The sequence below is a fragment of the Perognathus longimembris genome, chromosome 13 (genome assembly GCF_023159225.1).
Source record: "Perognathus longimembris pacificus isolate PPM17 chromosome 13, ASM2315922v1, whole genome shotgun sequence".
In the NCBI taxonomy this organism is placed as follows: Eukaryota; Metazoa; Chordata; class Mammalia; order Rodentia; family Heteromyidae; genus Perognathus; species Perognathus longimembris.
In genome coordinates this window covers 40,548,204-40,563,197 of record NC_063173.1, presented here as the reverse complement: position 1 = coordinate 40,563,197, position 14,994 = coordinate 40,548,204, and the positions used below count along the sequence as shown (strand labels likewise).

Here is a 14,994-nt window from a genome sequence, read left to right as displayed (position 1 = left end):
AGGCTTTTTTACAGGCAACAGTGGAGTATTCCAGGCTTACTGGATGGGCTTCAGAACTCATAAATCTAACAATTTTCTGATTTGAGGAGTGATCCCCTTCTTTGACTCTAGTGACATAGGATATTTGCAAACTCTTACTGGGTCAGCCCCAGCTTTGAGTTCCACAAAGATTGGAGGACGATGTTTTGCCAGTCCCATTCCCCCAGTTTCTGCCCATGCTGGGGGAAACGCCTGTAGCCACTCATTTTCTGGAGACTCAGGCTTGGGATGCTGGTATAGCCTATACTCCTCTTCTAACTTGCTAGTTATTAGTATACTACCAGGCTTTTCTCTTAGTTTGTCACAGAAGCCCCACTGCCTGTGAACTGTATCTGAGCTTTCATTTTTGTTAAGGGGTCACAACCAAGCAATGGATAGGGGCAGTCAGGGATGACTAAAATCGAGTGAGTTACCTGGCCTGCTCCCAAGTCCACTGTTCTTTGGGTAGCCCATTTATAGGGTTTAGTGCCCATCACACCTTGGACCCATGTTGTTTTAGTGGACATCTGCCCTCTCGGGGTTAGTAATACTGAATTTTCTCTCCCGTATCTAATAACCATGACTGGATTCCCCTCCACTTTCAATGTTATTCTGGGCTCAGGGAGGGGGTCTGAGCCTCGACTCCCTCAGTCACTGTCCTCAGCCAACTCTAAGGTTGGCAACACTCTTGATTTTCTTGAATAGCTCTGGGCAGTTCCAATACCCCTCCTGCTTGCAATAGGCACACTGATTCTTCCCCACTCTTGATTGGGGTTTGGACTCCTGCTCCTCACTTGGAAAGGAGGACTATCTAAAGTTTCCTGCCTGCACAGAGGTCAGGATTTCCTTGAGGTCCTTCTTGTGTTGTGCCTGTTGTTGCTCCAAAATTCTAGCCAAACTCCTTTCCTTAACTCTGTTCCTCTTTTCTTGCTCAATTCCACGTTCTTTGTCCTTCCTTTCCTGTCTTTGTTCTCCTGTTTCTCTCTTATTATAAACCTTTTCCACCACTGCTACTAGATCCCTAACAGATTTTTCACCAAGCCTGTCTAGAGCCTGCAACTTTCGCTTTATGTCCAGTGCAGCAGCTTGATTTATGTAGGCAAACATAATCATCTGAGCAGATTCCTGGGTCTCAAGATCATACAGGTGTGTTGACTAAAGGCTTCCACGAGCCGCTGCCGGACTTTCACTTTCTCCCTGTCTAATATCATAAACTTTGGCCATATTGGTAGGTGGGTGAGCCGCCACCTTGAGACTTGCCAACAGACCCTGGCGATAGACAAGGAGTCTCTCCCTATCTTCAGCCATATTGTAGTCCCATGCTGGTCAGGTCTCGGGAAAATAGGTATCAATCAAGGCAGGATTCGTGATGGGCGTTCCGGTGGGGCCATGGATAAGTCTCCGGGCCGCTTCTTGGATACGATCTCTCTCTCCTCAGTTGTGAAAAGGACCTAGAAAAGCTGTCTACAATCATTCCAAGTGGGCTGGTGAGTGAAAAGTATAGTTTCAAGCAAGTGAATTAAATCCTGGGGTTTCTCAGAAAAGGGGGCATTTTGGGCATGCCAATTGTAAAGATCACTAGTAGCAAATGGCCATTATTGGAATTGTTGTCGACCATCTGCATCCACAGGACCTATAGGGCGTAGAGGAAGGACAACAGAATTATGAAGAGATGTAATTCTTCAGCGCCAGCGAGTTGACTGGGCGGGACCCTCTGGAGCGGAGGGCATAGCTGAAACATCTTCCTCAGAGTCCTCCTCTACTAGAGTTAACTGGGGTGGGGAGTATGGAGGGGGAAACATTTCCTGCTCCGTGCTTCCTCCCTGGAGGACAGGTGGGTACAATTTCTTCTCTTCCCTCTTGGTTTCTCTCTTGTCACCCCATGTTTTTTGAGTGAATATTGGGGTAGGGAAAGGAGTGGAGATGGGAGTTGGTAAGAAAGGCCTAACCCAAGCTGGAGTGTCCCTGTAAACTAGTTCCCTCCAGGTGTATATATAAGGAACCTGGTCCAGATAGCCTGAACGAGGGGCATCAATTAGGCATTGTAAAATCCTGATCTTAACTATGTCAAAGTTCCACTCAGGTGGCCAGTTAGCTCTCTCAAGGGTGGGCCATTCTGACTTTCACAGGGTGATCCATTTTTCCTCCTTAAGGGCCACACCTTGGTTCTGAGCTATCTCCTTGACCTCCCTCCAGTGAACTAGGGTCAAATCTAGGGGATAGATGGAGGTCCCCAAGATAGAACATTACCCATAGCTCTGATCAGATGTTTAGTTCAAAAGGCTACAAAAAAAAAAAAAAACAATTATAACAATACAAAAGGAGAAAAACACACAGGCCTGAGAACAAGAAAAGCTATGAGTTGGAGATCTCCTAAGTTGGCCCACAACCTCCTGCAAGGGTGCAGAAGGAGTGGACCCAAGTTCAAGGCAGGATTTGGTCACCCTTCAAGGGTGGAGAGTCTGGGGCATCCCCCAGTCTCCCCAGGATTGCTGAGTAAGTGTGTCCACTTCAACAACCCCTTCAAGAAGTAAGCAAAAGCAAAACAGACAAACAGACAGAGAAATTACAGGACAAGACAAATGAACAGCGCTGTTTTCTTACCTTCGGAGTCTGGGGTCTCGGGGGTCTCCGGGGCTATCCCAGACAAAACCCTAAATGTTATGCCAAGTCGAGAGAAGACCATCAAGAAGGCCACCAGGACTCAGACATTCTGAAATGCAAAAGCAAGGCAAGACTTTATTCAAGCAGGCTGCAGCCCGGGCCTTGTCCTACCCACTGACACAGCGGAGGTTAGGAGGAAGCCCTGAGCTGCGATTGCACAGGGCTTATAAAGGCAAAAAACAAAGCTACAGCAATCAGGTGTTCAAGCAAGACAAAAAAACAAAGTTACAGCCATCCGGTGTTCAAGCAAGACAACAAACAAAGTTACAGCAATCAGGTGTTCAAGCAAGCAAGATTAGGACACGGGTACAAATCTGATTGGCTCAGGGCTCGAGGCATTCTGGGGGTGGTTAGAGTTAAGCATTCCCAGTAGTTAGAGTTCTTGACCAGCTGGGCCCTAATAAGCTTGTCCTGGGTTTGCTCACAGGGCCTGCTTATCTCAGGTTCACGTGGTAAAGTGGGGCCTGACTTCAAAATGGCTTTAGTTTGGCTCTTCAGTGGCACTCAGCATGGGGTACCCAGGAAGACTCTATCTCAAAACAAAACATGTAAAACAAAAGGAAAATGGTGGCAAAAGTAATTAATTAATTCAACCAACTCTAGATTTTCTGTTTTATTTCCTCTGCATGGTCACACAGTGTTATGCCAAGTCACGAAACGACCACCAGGAAGGCCACCGAGACTCAGACGTTCCGAAATGCAAAAGCAAGGCAAAACTTTATTCAAGTGGGCCGCGGCCCGGGCCTCGTCCTACCCACCGACAAAGCGGAGGTTAGGAGGAAGCCCCGAGCTGTGATTGCACAGGGCTTATAAAGGCAAAAAAGAAAGTTACAGCAATCAGGTGTTCAAGCAAGACATAAAACAAAGTTACAGCAATCAGGTGTTCAAGCAAGTAAGTTTAGGACATGGGTACAAATCTGATTGGCTAAGGGCTCAAGACATTCTCGGGGCTGTTAGAGTTAAGCATTCCCAGGTGGTTAGAGTTCATGACTGGCTGGGCCCTGGTTAGCTTGTCCTGGGTTTGCTCACAGTTTAAACAGACAACAAAATGGAGGCTGCCTGAAAATGGGGTTTACTTTAACTCTTCATTCTCCCTTTTATTCCCCCCTTCTTATAGGTAATTAGAAAACCAATCGTGATTCTCCTTGCTTATTAGTTTGATTCTGACTGAGAATTGGTAGGGATAGATTGGTATTGTGCCCGCAATACCATAAGTTTTCGGTGGTGCTTTACTCAGTTGGTATCGGGTGTGGCTCAGGAGGAGGTCCAGTCTCATAAAGGGCCTTTAGTTTGAACCAGATCTCTTGTTGGGCTTGCTAAAAGGCTCTGAAGGGGGATAAAAGCTCATAACAAATGTGATTGCAAGTTAGGAATAACATTTAGATGACATCACACAAGCCCCTTAGCCCTGCAGATGAAGTTACAGATAAACATACTTTTACACCGAAGCCCCAATTCTGACCCTATTTATATTATAGCCAATTTGATTTACATACCAACTTTACTCATATTCTCTAATTTTAAGACATACTGATACCTTTTGTTACATACTCAAACTTTCTAGGGATTGTCTTTCTCACTTTTAACATGCCAAAACCTTTTAATCTAAAGGAAACTTTTTTTGCTTCCCCAGTTCTCTCTCTAAAGTCTTTCCTTATACATTTTTATAATCTGTGCCTTATAAAATTTAACATATCCCCATTCACACCATCTTCTACTCCCTCACACCATCAGTGACTTACTGGAACATTCTGTGACAATTTACTTTTTAGTCCCTTTCTTATCCAGAGGAAACCATTTCTCTATCTCTTTCTCCAAGGCTTTCTATACTAACTTTCCTCTTTACATTTCCTGGGGCTTCTTTGCTGCTAGAGTTTTAAACTGTCTACATTTTCCAGTTTATCTCAACTACATCAAGGCAATTTACTGTGACTCCACCCACAGGCTGTTGGGGAAAACAAAGATGGGGCCATGGTCAGTCCAATAGGACTGCTGCTCCTAAGAAGCCCGACCAGAGCCAACTATCATGTGTTGGGACCTCAAGGATCCCTTCTCCTCACTTCTCCAGAAGAGATGCCCAAATGTTGGAGTCTCTAGGACCCCCTTCCCCCTATCTCCCGGGGAAATGCCTGAACCCAAATTATGAAAGACACTCAACCCTACCCCTCCCACAGGCAGAAGAAATAAGGCATATCTTTGTGGACTTCGCTGAGTTGAGGAGAAATGATGAAATCCCCTTCCCCGCCAGCCCCCCTCAAGTGTCTGATGCAGGAACAGAATCCCGGGGAAATAGCTTGAAGGTTGAACAGGTCTCCGCCACCCAGAGGGCGGGGATAAGGATTTATTACGATGACAAAGGCAGAAGGGGAAGGACTTGGGGTGACTGACTGATTGACTGACTAGGATGCCCAACAGGTGATGTCATGAACCTTCCCTTGTGGGCGGGGATTACAGCCCCTCAAGAGCTGGGTCTCTGTAGAAGTCCCCGCCATGATGGTACACACGTGTTCGCCCCCCAGGGGCAGGGGTTTCTCTTCCTGTTACAGTCGGAAGGGGAGGGGACAAGCTAAAGCCAATTGTGGCCTCTTAAAGGCAGAGCTCTCCCCAACAATCATGAGCCAACGATTCTATATCTATATTCTATATTCTATATCTATATTCTATATTCTATATCTATATTCTATATTCTATATCTATATTCTATATTCTATATCTATATTCTATATTCTATATCTATATTCTATATCAGGACTCAACTATTCTAGAGTGGATTTCTCCAGTTTCCAGTTCTTCCATGTACCTAAGGTTGGCCAGTGGCATTTGTAAGATCCACCCCCAGGAGGGCTCCATGAAGATGCCCCCAGCAGTTTATATCTCTGTCCAGTTACCTTGGTACCTGGCACACCTGATGGCAGTTACCTCCCTCTCTTCTCTGAGGTCACACCCTAATCCATCTGGACACATTTTAATACTCTTGTACATACCTCCCACCCCAGGCATTGCCTGGAAGTGACTCTCCAGCCTGTCATACATACATTGAATTTAGCAGCAGGCCAGTCTGCTTGAAAATTTCTTACAATAGCCAATTTTCTTAAAAGAGCTAGTTAACTCCAGTCAACTCAAGAATGTCCCCCTAAAATTTTAGTTTTAGCAGATCCAAAGCACTTTCCAGCAGAAATCAGCCGTGTGTGATAAGTCCCATCTGAAGATGTAGATTCTTCCAGATGACTGTTAGACTCTCCTTGATCCTCACTCAAATGCAATTGGCAGGGGTCATGGTGGTGTCAGGCAGCAGTGGCTCCCAGTGGTTCCAGTACAATGTCACACCTTCTGGGTTACCTGCAACTTTCTCCATAGACTGGTTAGAGAAGCTTACCCTAAGTTAACCTAAAGCCTAACTTTAGTCAAATTTCCTAGTATTTTCCTGATTCCTGCTTAAGCACACTAGCTTTTGTAGGCTGGCACATCACTGAAAGTCAAGAGGGCTTTAGGCAATCAATGGCCCTTGGGTCATTTTGCCAGGGCAATAAGTTTAAATCAGATATTTCCAATAAGGCTAGGATTTTTTTTTAAGCCAACATAAAAGGCTTGGCCTGTAACCATTTCCCACAGGTGCAGTCTCTATAAACTTTTACCTCTGTTTTCCATGCCTCTAGTTTATCCTGCCTCATCTTCCCCAAAACAACTCTGGTCCCTTGGTCCTAAAAGGCGGGGGGGGGGGGGGGGGCTGATGGGTGAAGATCATCCATCTTCTATAACTTCTTCAGGCTGACTCAGGGACGTTGACCTTATCTAACCAGGAACCTTAACCTTAGTCTAATTTACCAAGGGGCTGCAGGATCAGATGTCCATTAGGAGCTTTACTCCAAACTGGAAATTACACTCAACATTTTAACTTTCAACTATACAGACTTCTTTTGGGGCTACCGCAGTGTAGCCTTTTAACATTCTAGTTTGTAAAAGCTTTTTCCTGACTGGCTGGGGAACTGATCTCTGATGACCTAAAAAAAATGCCTACATTACTTTTGCAGGCCTTTAACAGATCTCAATAAGGACACAATCTCAGGTCTACAAGCTTTCTTTCCTGAACAGATGTATCAGCTTAAAATTCTCACTGCCAGTCAGAGCTTTGAGTGGATGCAGGGGGTTGGGATTTTAAACTATCCTCTAATTTGACAAACTTACCCCCTACTTACTACCCTCTACCACAGATGACTGGCAAGTTACTGCCCAGTAGACAGACATGGGCATTTGAAAGGCATGCTTATGAACTATTCTTCTGGGACCTCCTGGCTCTGATTAACTTCTGAAAGGCCAAACAGGAGTGACTCTAGGATCTGACACCATCTCTGCCATCCAAGCAGTGGCTTACTGCCTCTGGATGCTCCATCACTTTTGTCCCAGGAGGAGTGACTTTTCACTGGACTTGGACTCAGGGCCTGAGTGCTGTCCCTCAGCTCTCCAGCTGAAGACTAGCACCCTACCACTTTGAGCCTCAAAGCGACTCATGACTCTGTTCCCAGCACTTCTGATGGCCATCTAGAGATGAAGACTCTCACAGGGGCCTTTCTCTTCCCAGGCTGGCTTCGAACTGCAGATTTCAGATCAGTGAGTCTTACAAGAGGCCACTTTACTCCAAATAAAAGCAACTAGGTGGTCCACACAGAAGTAGTTTTTAAGCATGCTCTTACCTGGAACTTATTAAGGGTCAGTGTTAGATCTTGACAAACTTGCAGGAATCACCTGTCCTTCTCTGTGGGCCTGCTGGAAACTGTTACAAAAAACCTACAAACAAACTGGAATGGCAATTAAACATTTTGGTAGCCATAATTCTCCTTTTCTCACTTTGCAATAATCATTTAGGACAATTTTACTTCCAAATTTCTTATAAATGTATTCTTGATTTCCAAAGCCTTTTAACTAACCTCTGCTTTAACAATAACAGTTTAGCTTTTATCTGCATTGGAAAAACTCTGAAGTTTACAGGCATTCTGAAACCAGGTGCTGCCCTTCTCCTCCGGGCTGCTTGTTTTATAAAAGCCTCTTTTCTTTTTTTTTTCTTCAGTCCCAGTTACCGCATGGCATGAAGACCTTTGAACTCAAATAACAATTTTTCCTTAATGCAAGAATTACAATTACAGAATTAGAAATACTTATCCATTCAGCTTTTCAATAAATTAGTGAGAAACATTAGCCCACTTTGCCATTTCTTCCTACATACATAGAGTTAATGAGAGTTTACTCCTATCCCCATTAGCTTAATATATGTCCTTTAAAATCCAAATTCCAAAAATAGCACAAGAATCGGAAAACTTTTCCAATTCTTAGTACCTCTCAAGGGGTACTTTTAGAAATTCCAGTCAAATCATTCATTTTTACCACAAGGTTTCCAATGTTCACCTGCAAACAAAGAAGAAAGAAAGGCATCCATTGGCCTGTACTACCAAATGACCTATCTCCATCCTATTCCTCAGAGCTTGATGAACTGTCTTGGTGCCAGCTTGTTCTCTTCCACCATGAATGGACGCCCCCTTATGGCTGTCCCACCACGTGGATTCCCTCCAGGGCTGTGCCACCACGTGAACTGGCAAAGCTGCACCTTTGCCAGATCACCCCTTACTCTTGTGGATAGGCACACAGGCCCATCCCAGGTTTTTCCTGTCCTTTCCTATTGGTCTTTGAACTGAGAAACCCAAGCACTTGTTTTTCTTTTTTAAACAATGATAAACCTTTACATCCAAATTTCAGACACTTAGCTCTGATTTTTTTAATTAAACATTTTTTAACTATAGTTCCTCTTTAAAACAATGCAATAATCCTTTGAAGCATTTGATAATGCCCAAACTTGATGACCATTTGAATTTAAACTTAAACTCACTCAATTTTACGTCATACTAACAGTCTTGAACATGTTCACACTCACACATGCACACACACACACATACATATTCAAAAGATCTTAAAGTGTGCAAAATAAGCATCGGCTGTACATTTTCCAGTGGCAAGAGGTATTTTTGTCAATCTTACTCCTGCAACACCCAAATTTTAAGACAAAACCTTTAACAAATGATTTTAGCATTCTCCAGCCTCATTTTCCAGGGCTTGATAGTCTTAGTAAAACATTTTTAGTCTTAGTAAAACATTCTAGCACACCAAATAATTTTCTGCTTAGGAAGGATGGGTGGGGGTCCCCCCAGAATTCTTTTTGTGGACACTCACACTCTGTGAACCATTGCCTATATATCTTTCCAATGAGCTATGCAGGTTTGACTCAAAAGAGACTGTCAGACTTACAAACAACATGGAGATGACAGCGCTGCGCGGTGGGGTCACTCCCTGCTGCCTGCGGGTGGCTTGGACTGGCCCCATGTCTGCCCCTGTTGGTGGCTGCGGGTCAGGACTCAGGGCCGATGCCTCCTTGCCCTGGGCTGCTGGTGCCAGGACTGGGCGGGACTCTCCAGAGCGGAGGGCTGAAACATTCTCCTCAGAGTCCTCCTCTTGTAACTGGGGTAGGGAGTATGGCAGGGGAAACATTTCCTCCTACACGCTTCCTCCCTGGAGGACAGGTGGGTACAATTTATTATTCTCCTTTTTGGTTTATCTTTCATCTGGATGGCCAAAATGAGGGGTGTAGTGTAGATTAGACATTGCAAAGTCCTGATCTTACCTATGTCAAAGCTCCCCTTGGGTGGACAATTAGTTCCCTTAAAGGTGGGCCATTCTGACTTGCACAGGGTGATCCATTTTTCCTATTTAAGGGTCACACTCTGGTTCTAAGCTATGTCCTTAACCTCCCTTCAGTGAGCTAGGATCAAGTCTAGGGGGCAAGATGGGGGTTCCCATGATAGAACGATACCCATAGCTCTGATCAGATGTTCAGTCCAAAAGGCTACAAAAAAACAAAACAATTATAACAATACAAAAGGAGAAAAACACACAGGCCTGAGAACAAGAAAAGCTACGAGTTGGAGATGGAGATCTCCCAAGTTGGCCCACAACCTCCTGCAAGGGTGCAGAAGGAGTGGACCCAAGTTGGCCCACAACCTCCTGCAAGGGTGCAGAAGGAGTGGACCCAAGTTCAAGGCAGGATTTGGTCACCCTTCAAGGGTTGAGAGTCTGGGGCATCCCCCAGTCTCCCCAGGATTGCCGAGTAAGCGCAACCCCTCCAAGAAATAAGCAAAAGCAAAACAGACAAACAGACAAACAGAGAAATTACAGGACAAGACAAATGAACAATGCTGTTTTCTTACCTTCAGAGTCTGGGGTCTCAGCGGTCTCTTGGGCTATCCTGGACGAGCCCCCAAATGTTATGCCAAGTCGAGAGAAGGCCACCAGGACTCAGACGTTCCGAAATGCAAAAGCAAGGCAAGACTTTATTCAATTGGGCCATGGCCCAGGCCTCATCCTACCCACCAACAAAGCAGAGGTTAGGAGGAAGCCCCAAGCTGCGATTGCACAGGGCTTATAAAGGCAAAAAACAAAGTTACAGCCATCCGATGTTCAACAAGACAAAAAACAAAGTTACAGCAATCATGTGTTCAAGCAAGCAAGATTAGGACATGGGTACAAATCTGATTGGTTCAGGGCTCGAGGCATTGTGGGGGCAGTTAGAGTTAAGCATTCCCAGGTGGTTAAAGTTCTTGACTGGCTGGGCCCTAATAAGCTTGTCCTGTGTTTGCTCACAGTTTAATCAGACAACAAAACAGGGGCTGCCTGAAAATGGGGTTTACTTTAACTCTTCATTTCCCCCTTCAGTAGGAGTTCATAAATGGAATGTGGGTACTGGTGGTTCAAGTCTGTAATACTAGGGTTTTGAGAGGCTGGAATGTGGGGTTCCTGTTTTGAAGCCAGCCTGGGAAGAAGATTCTGTGAGATTCTTATCTCCAATTCAGTACTCAAAAGCCTAAAGTGAAACTGCGGCTAAAGGTGTGAACTAGCCTTAGAACAACAATAAAAAAAAAGTAAAGGGACATCAGCACACTGGCAATGAGTTCAAGCTCCAAATTGCCACACACAATCTCTTTGTCCACATTCTCTTTATTCCAGAAAAAATAGTAGAGAATGACTTTAATTTAGGTGATTTAGCATTCTCTAGGATGGTATCTGGATATCTAAAGACAGAAGCACAAGGGAAATAGAACAGGCTGATCCAGAGAGGGCAGAGAGATGTGCTGAGCAGAGGGTGGAATGTGAAGGACAGGCCCAGGATTGAATAATGGAGGCAGATGCCTGCACTTTGAGGGAGCGCAGAATAGAATCTAGCAGAAATGGGTAAACGCACTGGGCAGAATTGAGTGAAGGGAAGCTACTTTTCCATTCAATACACAGCAACAAATACCAGGGCAAAAGGCTATAAGGCAAGCTCAAAGAGTGAGCCTGAGGTGGCTGCCATCATAACAGTGCCACATTTTCCCAGTGTCAGAAGCTGCTTCACTGAGTGTACCATTGTGTCAGCATAGAAACCGCACTTGTCTCACTCTTGGTGGTCTGTAACCTCCAGGAGAAACCCTAAAGCTTCTAAAACCTTAAAATGCAGCAGGTGAAACAACAAGTTGCAAGATGCATCAGTATCATGGGCCCTCATGCTTTGGGTACCTACCAGAAAAAAAAAAAAAAAGAACAAATGCTGGGATATTGAAATTGGATTAGACACACCATGCCCAATGGGGAAGCAGAAGCTTGAACCTGATTGGTTTAAATTTGATGTCTCTCAGATAGTGGGTGTTACTCCTCCAGAAGGGTGTGCTCCCTAAGCACTTCTAGTAGGAGGAAGTGAGCCAGCACCCACCCACCCTGGCCTCCTTAAATACCACTCTTTCCAGCTTTTCTGAAAGTACCAGAGTCCCAAAGAAAGCAATTCCTTCTACTTGTTTCAGAACTCTCAGAAGCCAGTAGTTGGGGCTGGGCAGGTGGCCTTGCTGAAGTGGCTGTTGTGGCTACACCAATGGCAGGATTGGCAAGGGTACTGCAGATTAAAGTCATTTCTACTCCTGTTTCTTTCCAGGAACAAATCACTCAGCTTCAACATCTCAGGGAGCCTTTGTTTCTTAGAAACTACTAAAAGAAGTTCCTGTGGAATGAAAGCAAAAGAGTAGAAGAACATAATGGATGGAGTGAAGAAAATCCACGGTGGGTGTGTAGGCCCTGATGCCATGTATGTCAAGTTAGTATCTTCCGATGGTGACAAATTCATTGTGCAAAAATAGCATACCCTAACATCAACAACAATAAAAGGCACATTGAGAGGACCAGGTCAGTTTTCTGAGAAGGAAACAAATAAGATCAACTTTAGAGACATCCCTTCATATGTGCTATCAAAAGCGTGCATGTATTTTACCTACAAGGCTACCTACACTAAAAGATCCACCAACATTCCTGAATTCCCAATTGAACCTGAAATTACACTGGAACTGCTGATAGCTGCCCACTTCTTAGATTGTTAAATAAAATAAGTTATAATAAAATGTTGAAAAACATGCACTTGAAAATGCTGTTTAAATCCTTGAAATTTTATGTATGTGATATATTGTGTCAGTTCTAATATCAGACATATGGCTTACCTGTTGGCATTGATTTTTGTTTGGAGCATTGTATACAGAAGTTACTTAAGGGAATAATGTGAGGCCTAAAACAAAGATACTATAAATCCAAAGGTGATTTTGGATTGGTTTTTTCTGCTTTCATTTTTTGTATCCTGTTAGACCTCCTGATCCTCTATGAGTTTAGAACTGTGTTATATTGTGATAAACATCGAGCCGTATTGTATAGTCTTGGCCTTCAATCCAAAACATTTAAACTTTGAGCTAAATTTTTGCCTTCTCTTAGTTGTGTCATGTATTAAGAATGGACATACTTTTAAACCTTCAATAGTAGATTGTCCTGGTGTATTGTGGAAAAAAAAAAAGAAAACACAAACAAATCAAACTAGGTTAGGTGGTTCACTCTGTATTCTTTGCTTCTCAAGAGGCTGAGATCTGAGGGTTGTACTTTGCAGACAGCCATGGCCCAATAGTCAATGAGACTCTTATCTCAATTTAACCACTGAAACCCAAATCCAAATAATCAGACAAAACAGCCAACAAACAAAGCATAAAGTGAAGCTATGTCACTAGTGGTGGAGTGCTAGTCTCAAGGAAAATGATCATGGGCAGTATCAATGCTTCGAGCACCAGCATAAAAAGTAACCAGATTGTAAATTCTCATCTTCAATGTTTTCTTTAAATGCAGGTCATTTACTTAAAATATTATAAATACTGGTTCTGGGAATATGGCCTAGTGATAAAGGGCTGGCCTGGTATACATTAAGCCCTGGGTTTGATTCCTCAGCACCACATATAAAGAAAAAGCTGAAAGAGGTGCTGTGTCTCAAGTGGTAGAGTGCTAGGCCTTGAGCAAAAAGAAGTCAGGGATAGTGCTCAGGCCATGAGTTCAAACCCCAGGACTGGCAAAATAAATACTATAAATATCTATTATAATATGCTTTCAAATGGAAATGGAATCAGGTAACTTTATACTGAATGAATGGCGTAGGGAGGCATGCTGAAGAAGTATGTAAGAAGTGAGATGAGGTCATTTGTATTGTACTTACCGCTTTATAGAACTACGTAAAGACAATAATGATAAATAATAATAACAATAGGAGGAGGGGGAGGAAGAGGGGTGTGGAGGGGAAGGGAGAGGAGAAAGAGGGAGAGGAGGAGGAGGGGAAGGAGGAGGAGAGGGCGCAGGTCTGCTTCAGGATGGGCAGCGCCTTGCTCCAGGTCAGACAGCAAGGACAGCTGGCCGATCAGGTCCTTGCGCAGGGGCGTCTGGGGCCGGCACGGACCCGAGAAGGGGCTGAACCAGCAGAGGGACTGGTCCCTCACAGCTGCCCTTCAACTCGCGTGGTTGGTTCTTGTGTTTCAGCCCCTTGATGCCCGGCCAGGAGGGGGGATGGAACAGTGGCTCGGCAAGGGGAGCAGAGGGGGAGGCAGGGCCCCAGGGCTGCTGCGACCCAGGGGACTGGAGGGGGACGCCACCCTGGGTCCCGCCAGGTTCCCCACCCGGCCGCTTACCAAATCACTTAATCAAGTAAAATCCAACGAAAAGGTGGACAAGGGCAGGACAGGAACGGCCAGCGCAGCAGGGTCCAGGGCAGAGGCCATGCAGAAGCACCCGATTAGGCTGCGTGCAGCAGGGGTGGAGGAGGGGTGGTAGGAGGTGTTATGGCAAAGGCCACAACACGGGGCTGCTCCAGGCCCCACAGCCTCGCCCTGCCACTCACCTGCCACATGAAGCCCAGACTACTTCCGAGGGATGGACACGGACACGGACACAGTCACTTGGTTCAGGACCACCAACCTGCTGTCCTAACCTTTTTCTCTCCCACCCCAGATATGCAACCAGCACCACCTTCTTTGCTATGCAGAAAGGGAAATTGAGGCACACAGTTGGTGCGATCTGGCTCCCCCCCCCCCCCCGTGGGGTAGCTAGGATGACAGGTCCTCAAGAGACTTAGTCAGCAGGAGCATAGGCGCAGCTGCCGCTGGTCATTCATATTTTTATGAACATCAGCTAAGGATGTTTCTTTGTGACATTTCCGCACATGCATCAAATATACTGAATTTCACTGGGATTAGAATTGTCATTCTTTGACTCAAAAGCTATTTTTTTTTTTTTTGGCCAGTCCTGGGGCTTGGACTCAAGGCCTGAGCACTGTCCCTGGCTTCTTCTTGCTCAAGGCTAGTACTCTGCCACTTGAGCCACAGCACCACTTCTGGCCATTTTCTGTATATGTGGTGCTGGGGAATCGAACCTAGGGCCTCATGTATATGAGGCAAACACTCTAGCCACTAGGCCATATCCCCAGCCCCCTCAAAAGCTATTTTTTAAGTGTGAACAGCAATGTGGATGGCACCTCTATTCTACAACTTCTGTGTAATACTTATATGTTGAACCTGGGTAACTGCAGTCGAAATCAGGACACGGGGGATGCAAGGCAAGTGAACCAATGCATACTTTATTCCAAGAGGGCCAGGGTTTATATAGGGTTAGAAACCAATTTTACAATTACAGGGTAAAAGATCAATACAGCATGACATTTGTCTCAAATACAAAAGTGGAGGAAATTTCCTACTGTGTGGGCAGGAACTTGGTACAAATGCCTTTCTAATTACAGGAGGTAGTGACTACAAAGATTGTTGATATCAAAACAAGGAACTGTATACAACTGAGGTAGAACTATAATTATCTCCTAGCTACTATCTCATCAATCTTGACTTCTCCAAATACTTGTGAAATAACAGTGAGGAGACTTTCCTGTTTATAGTGAGA

At 44.8% G+C, this 14,994-nt stretch overlaps 1 pseudogene; it reads left to right on the top strand.

Moving 5' to 3' along the window:
• The first annotated feature begins 682 nt into the window (after positions 1-682).
• On the top strand, positions 683-12,415 carry LOC125361999 (annotated as a pseudogene).
• The last annotated feature ends 2,579 nt before the right edge of the window (positions 12,416-14,994 follow it).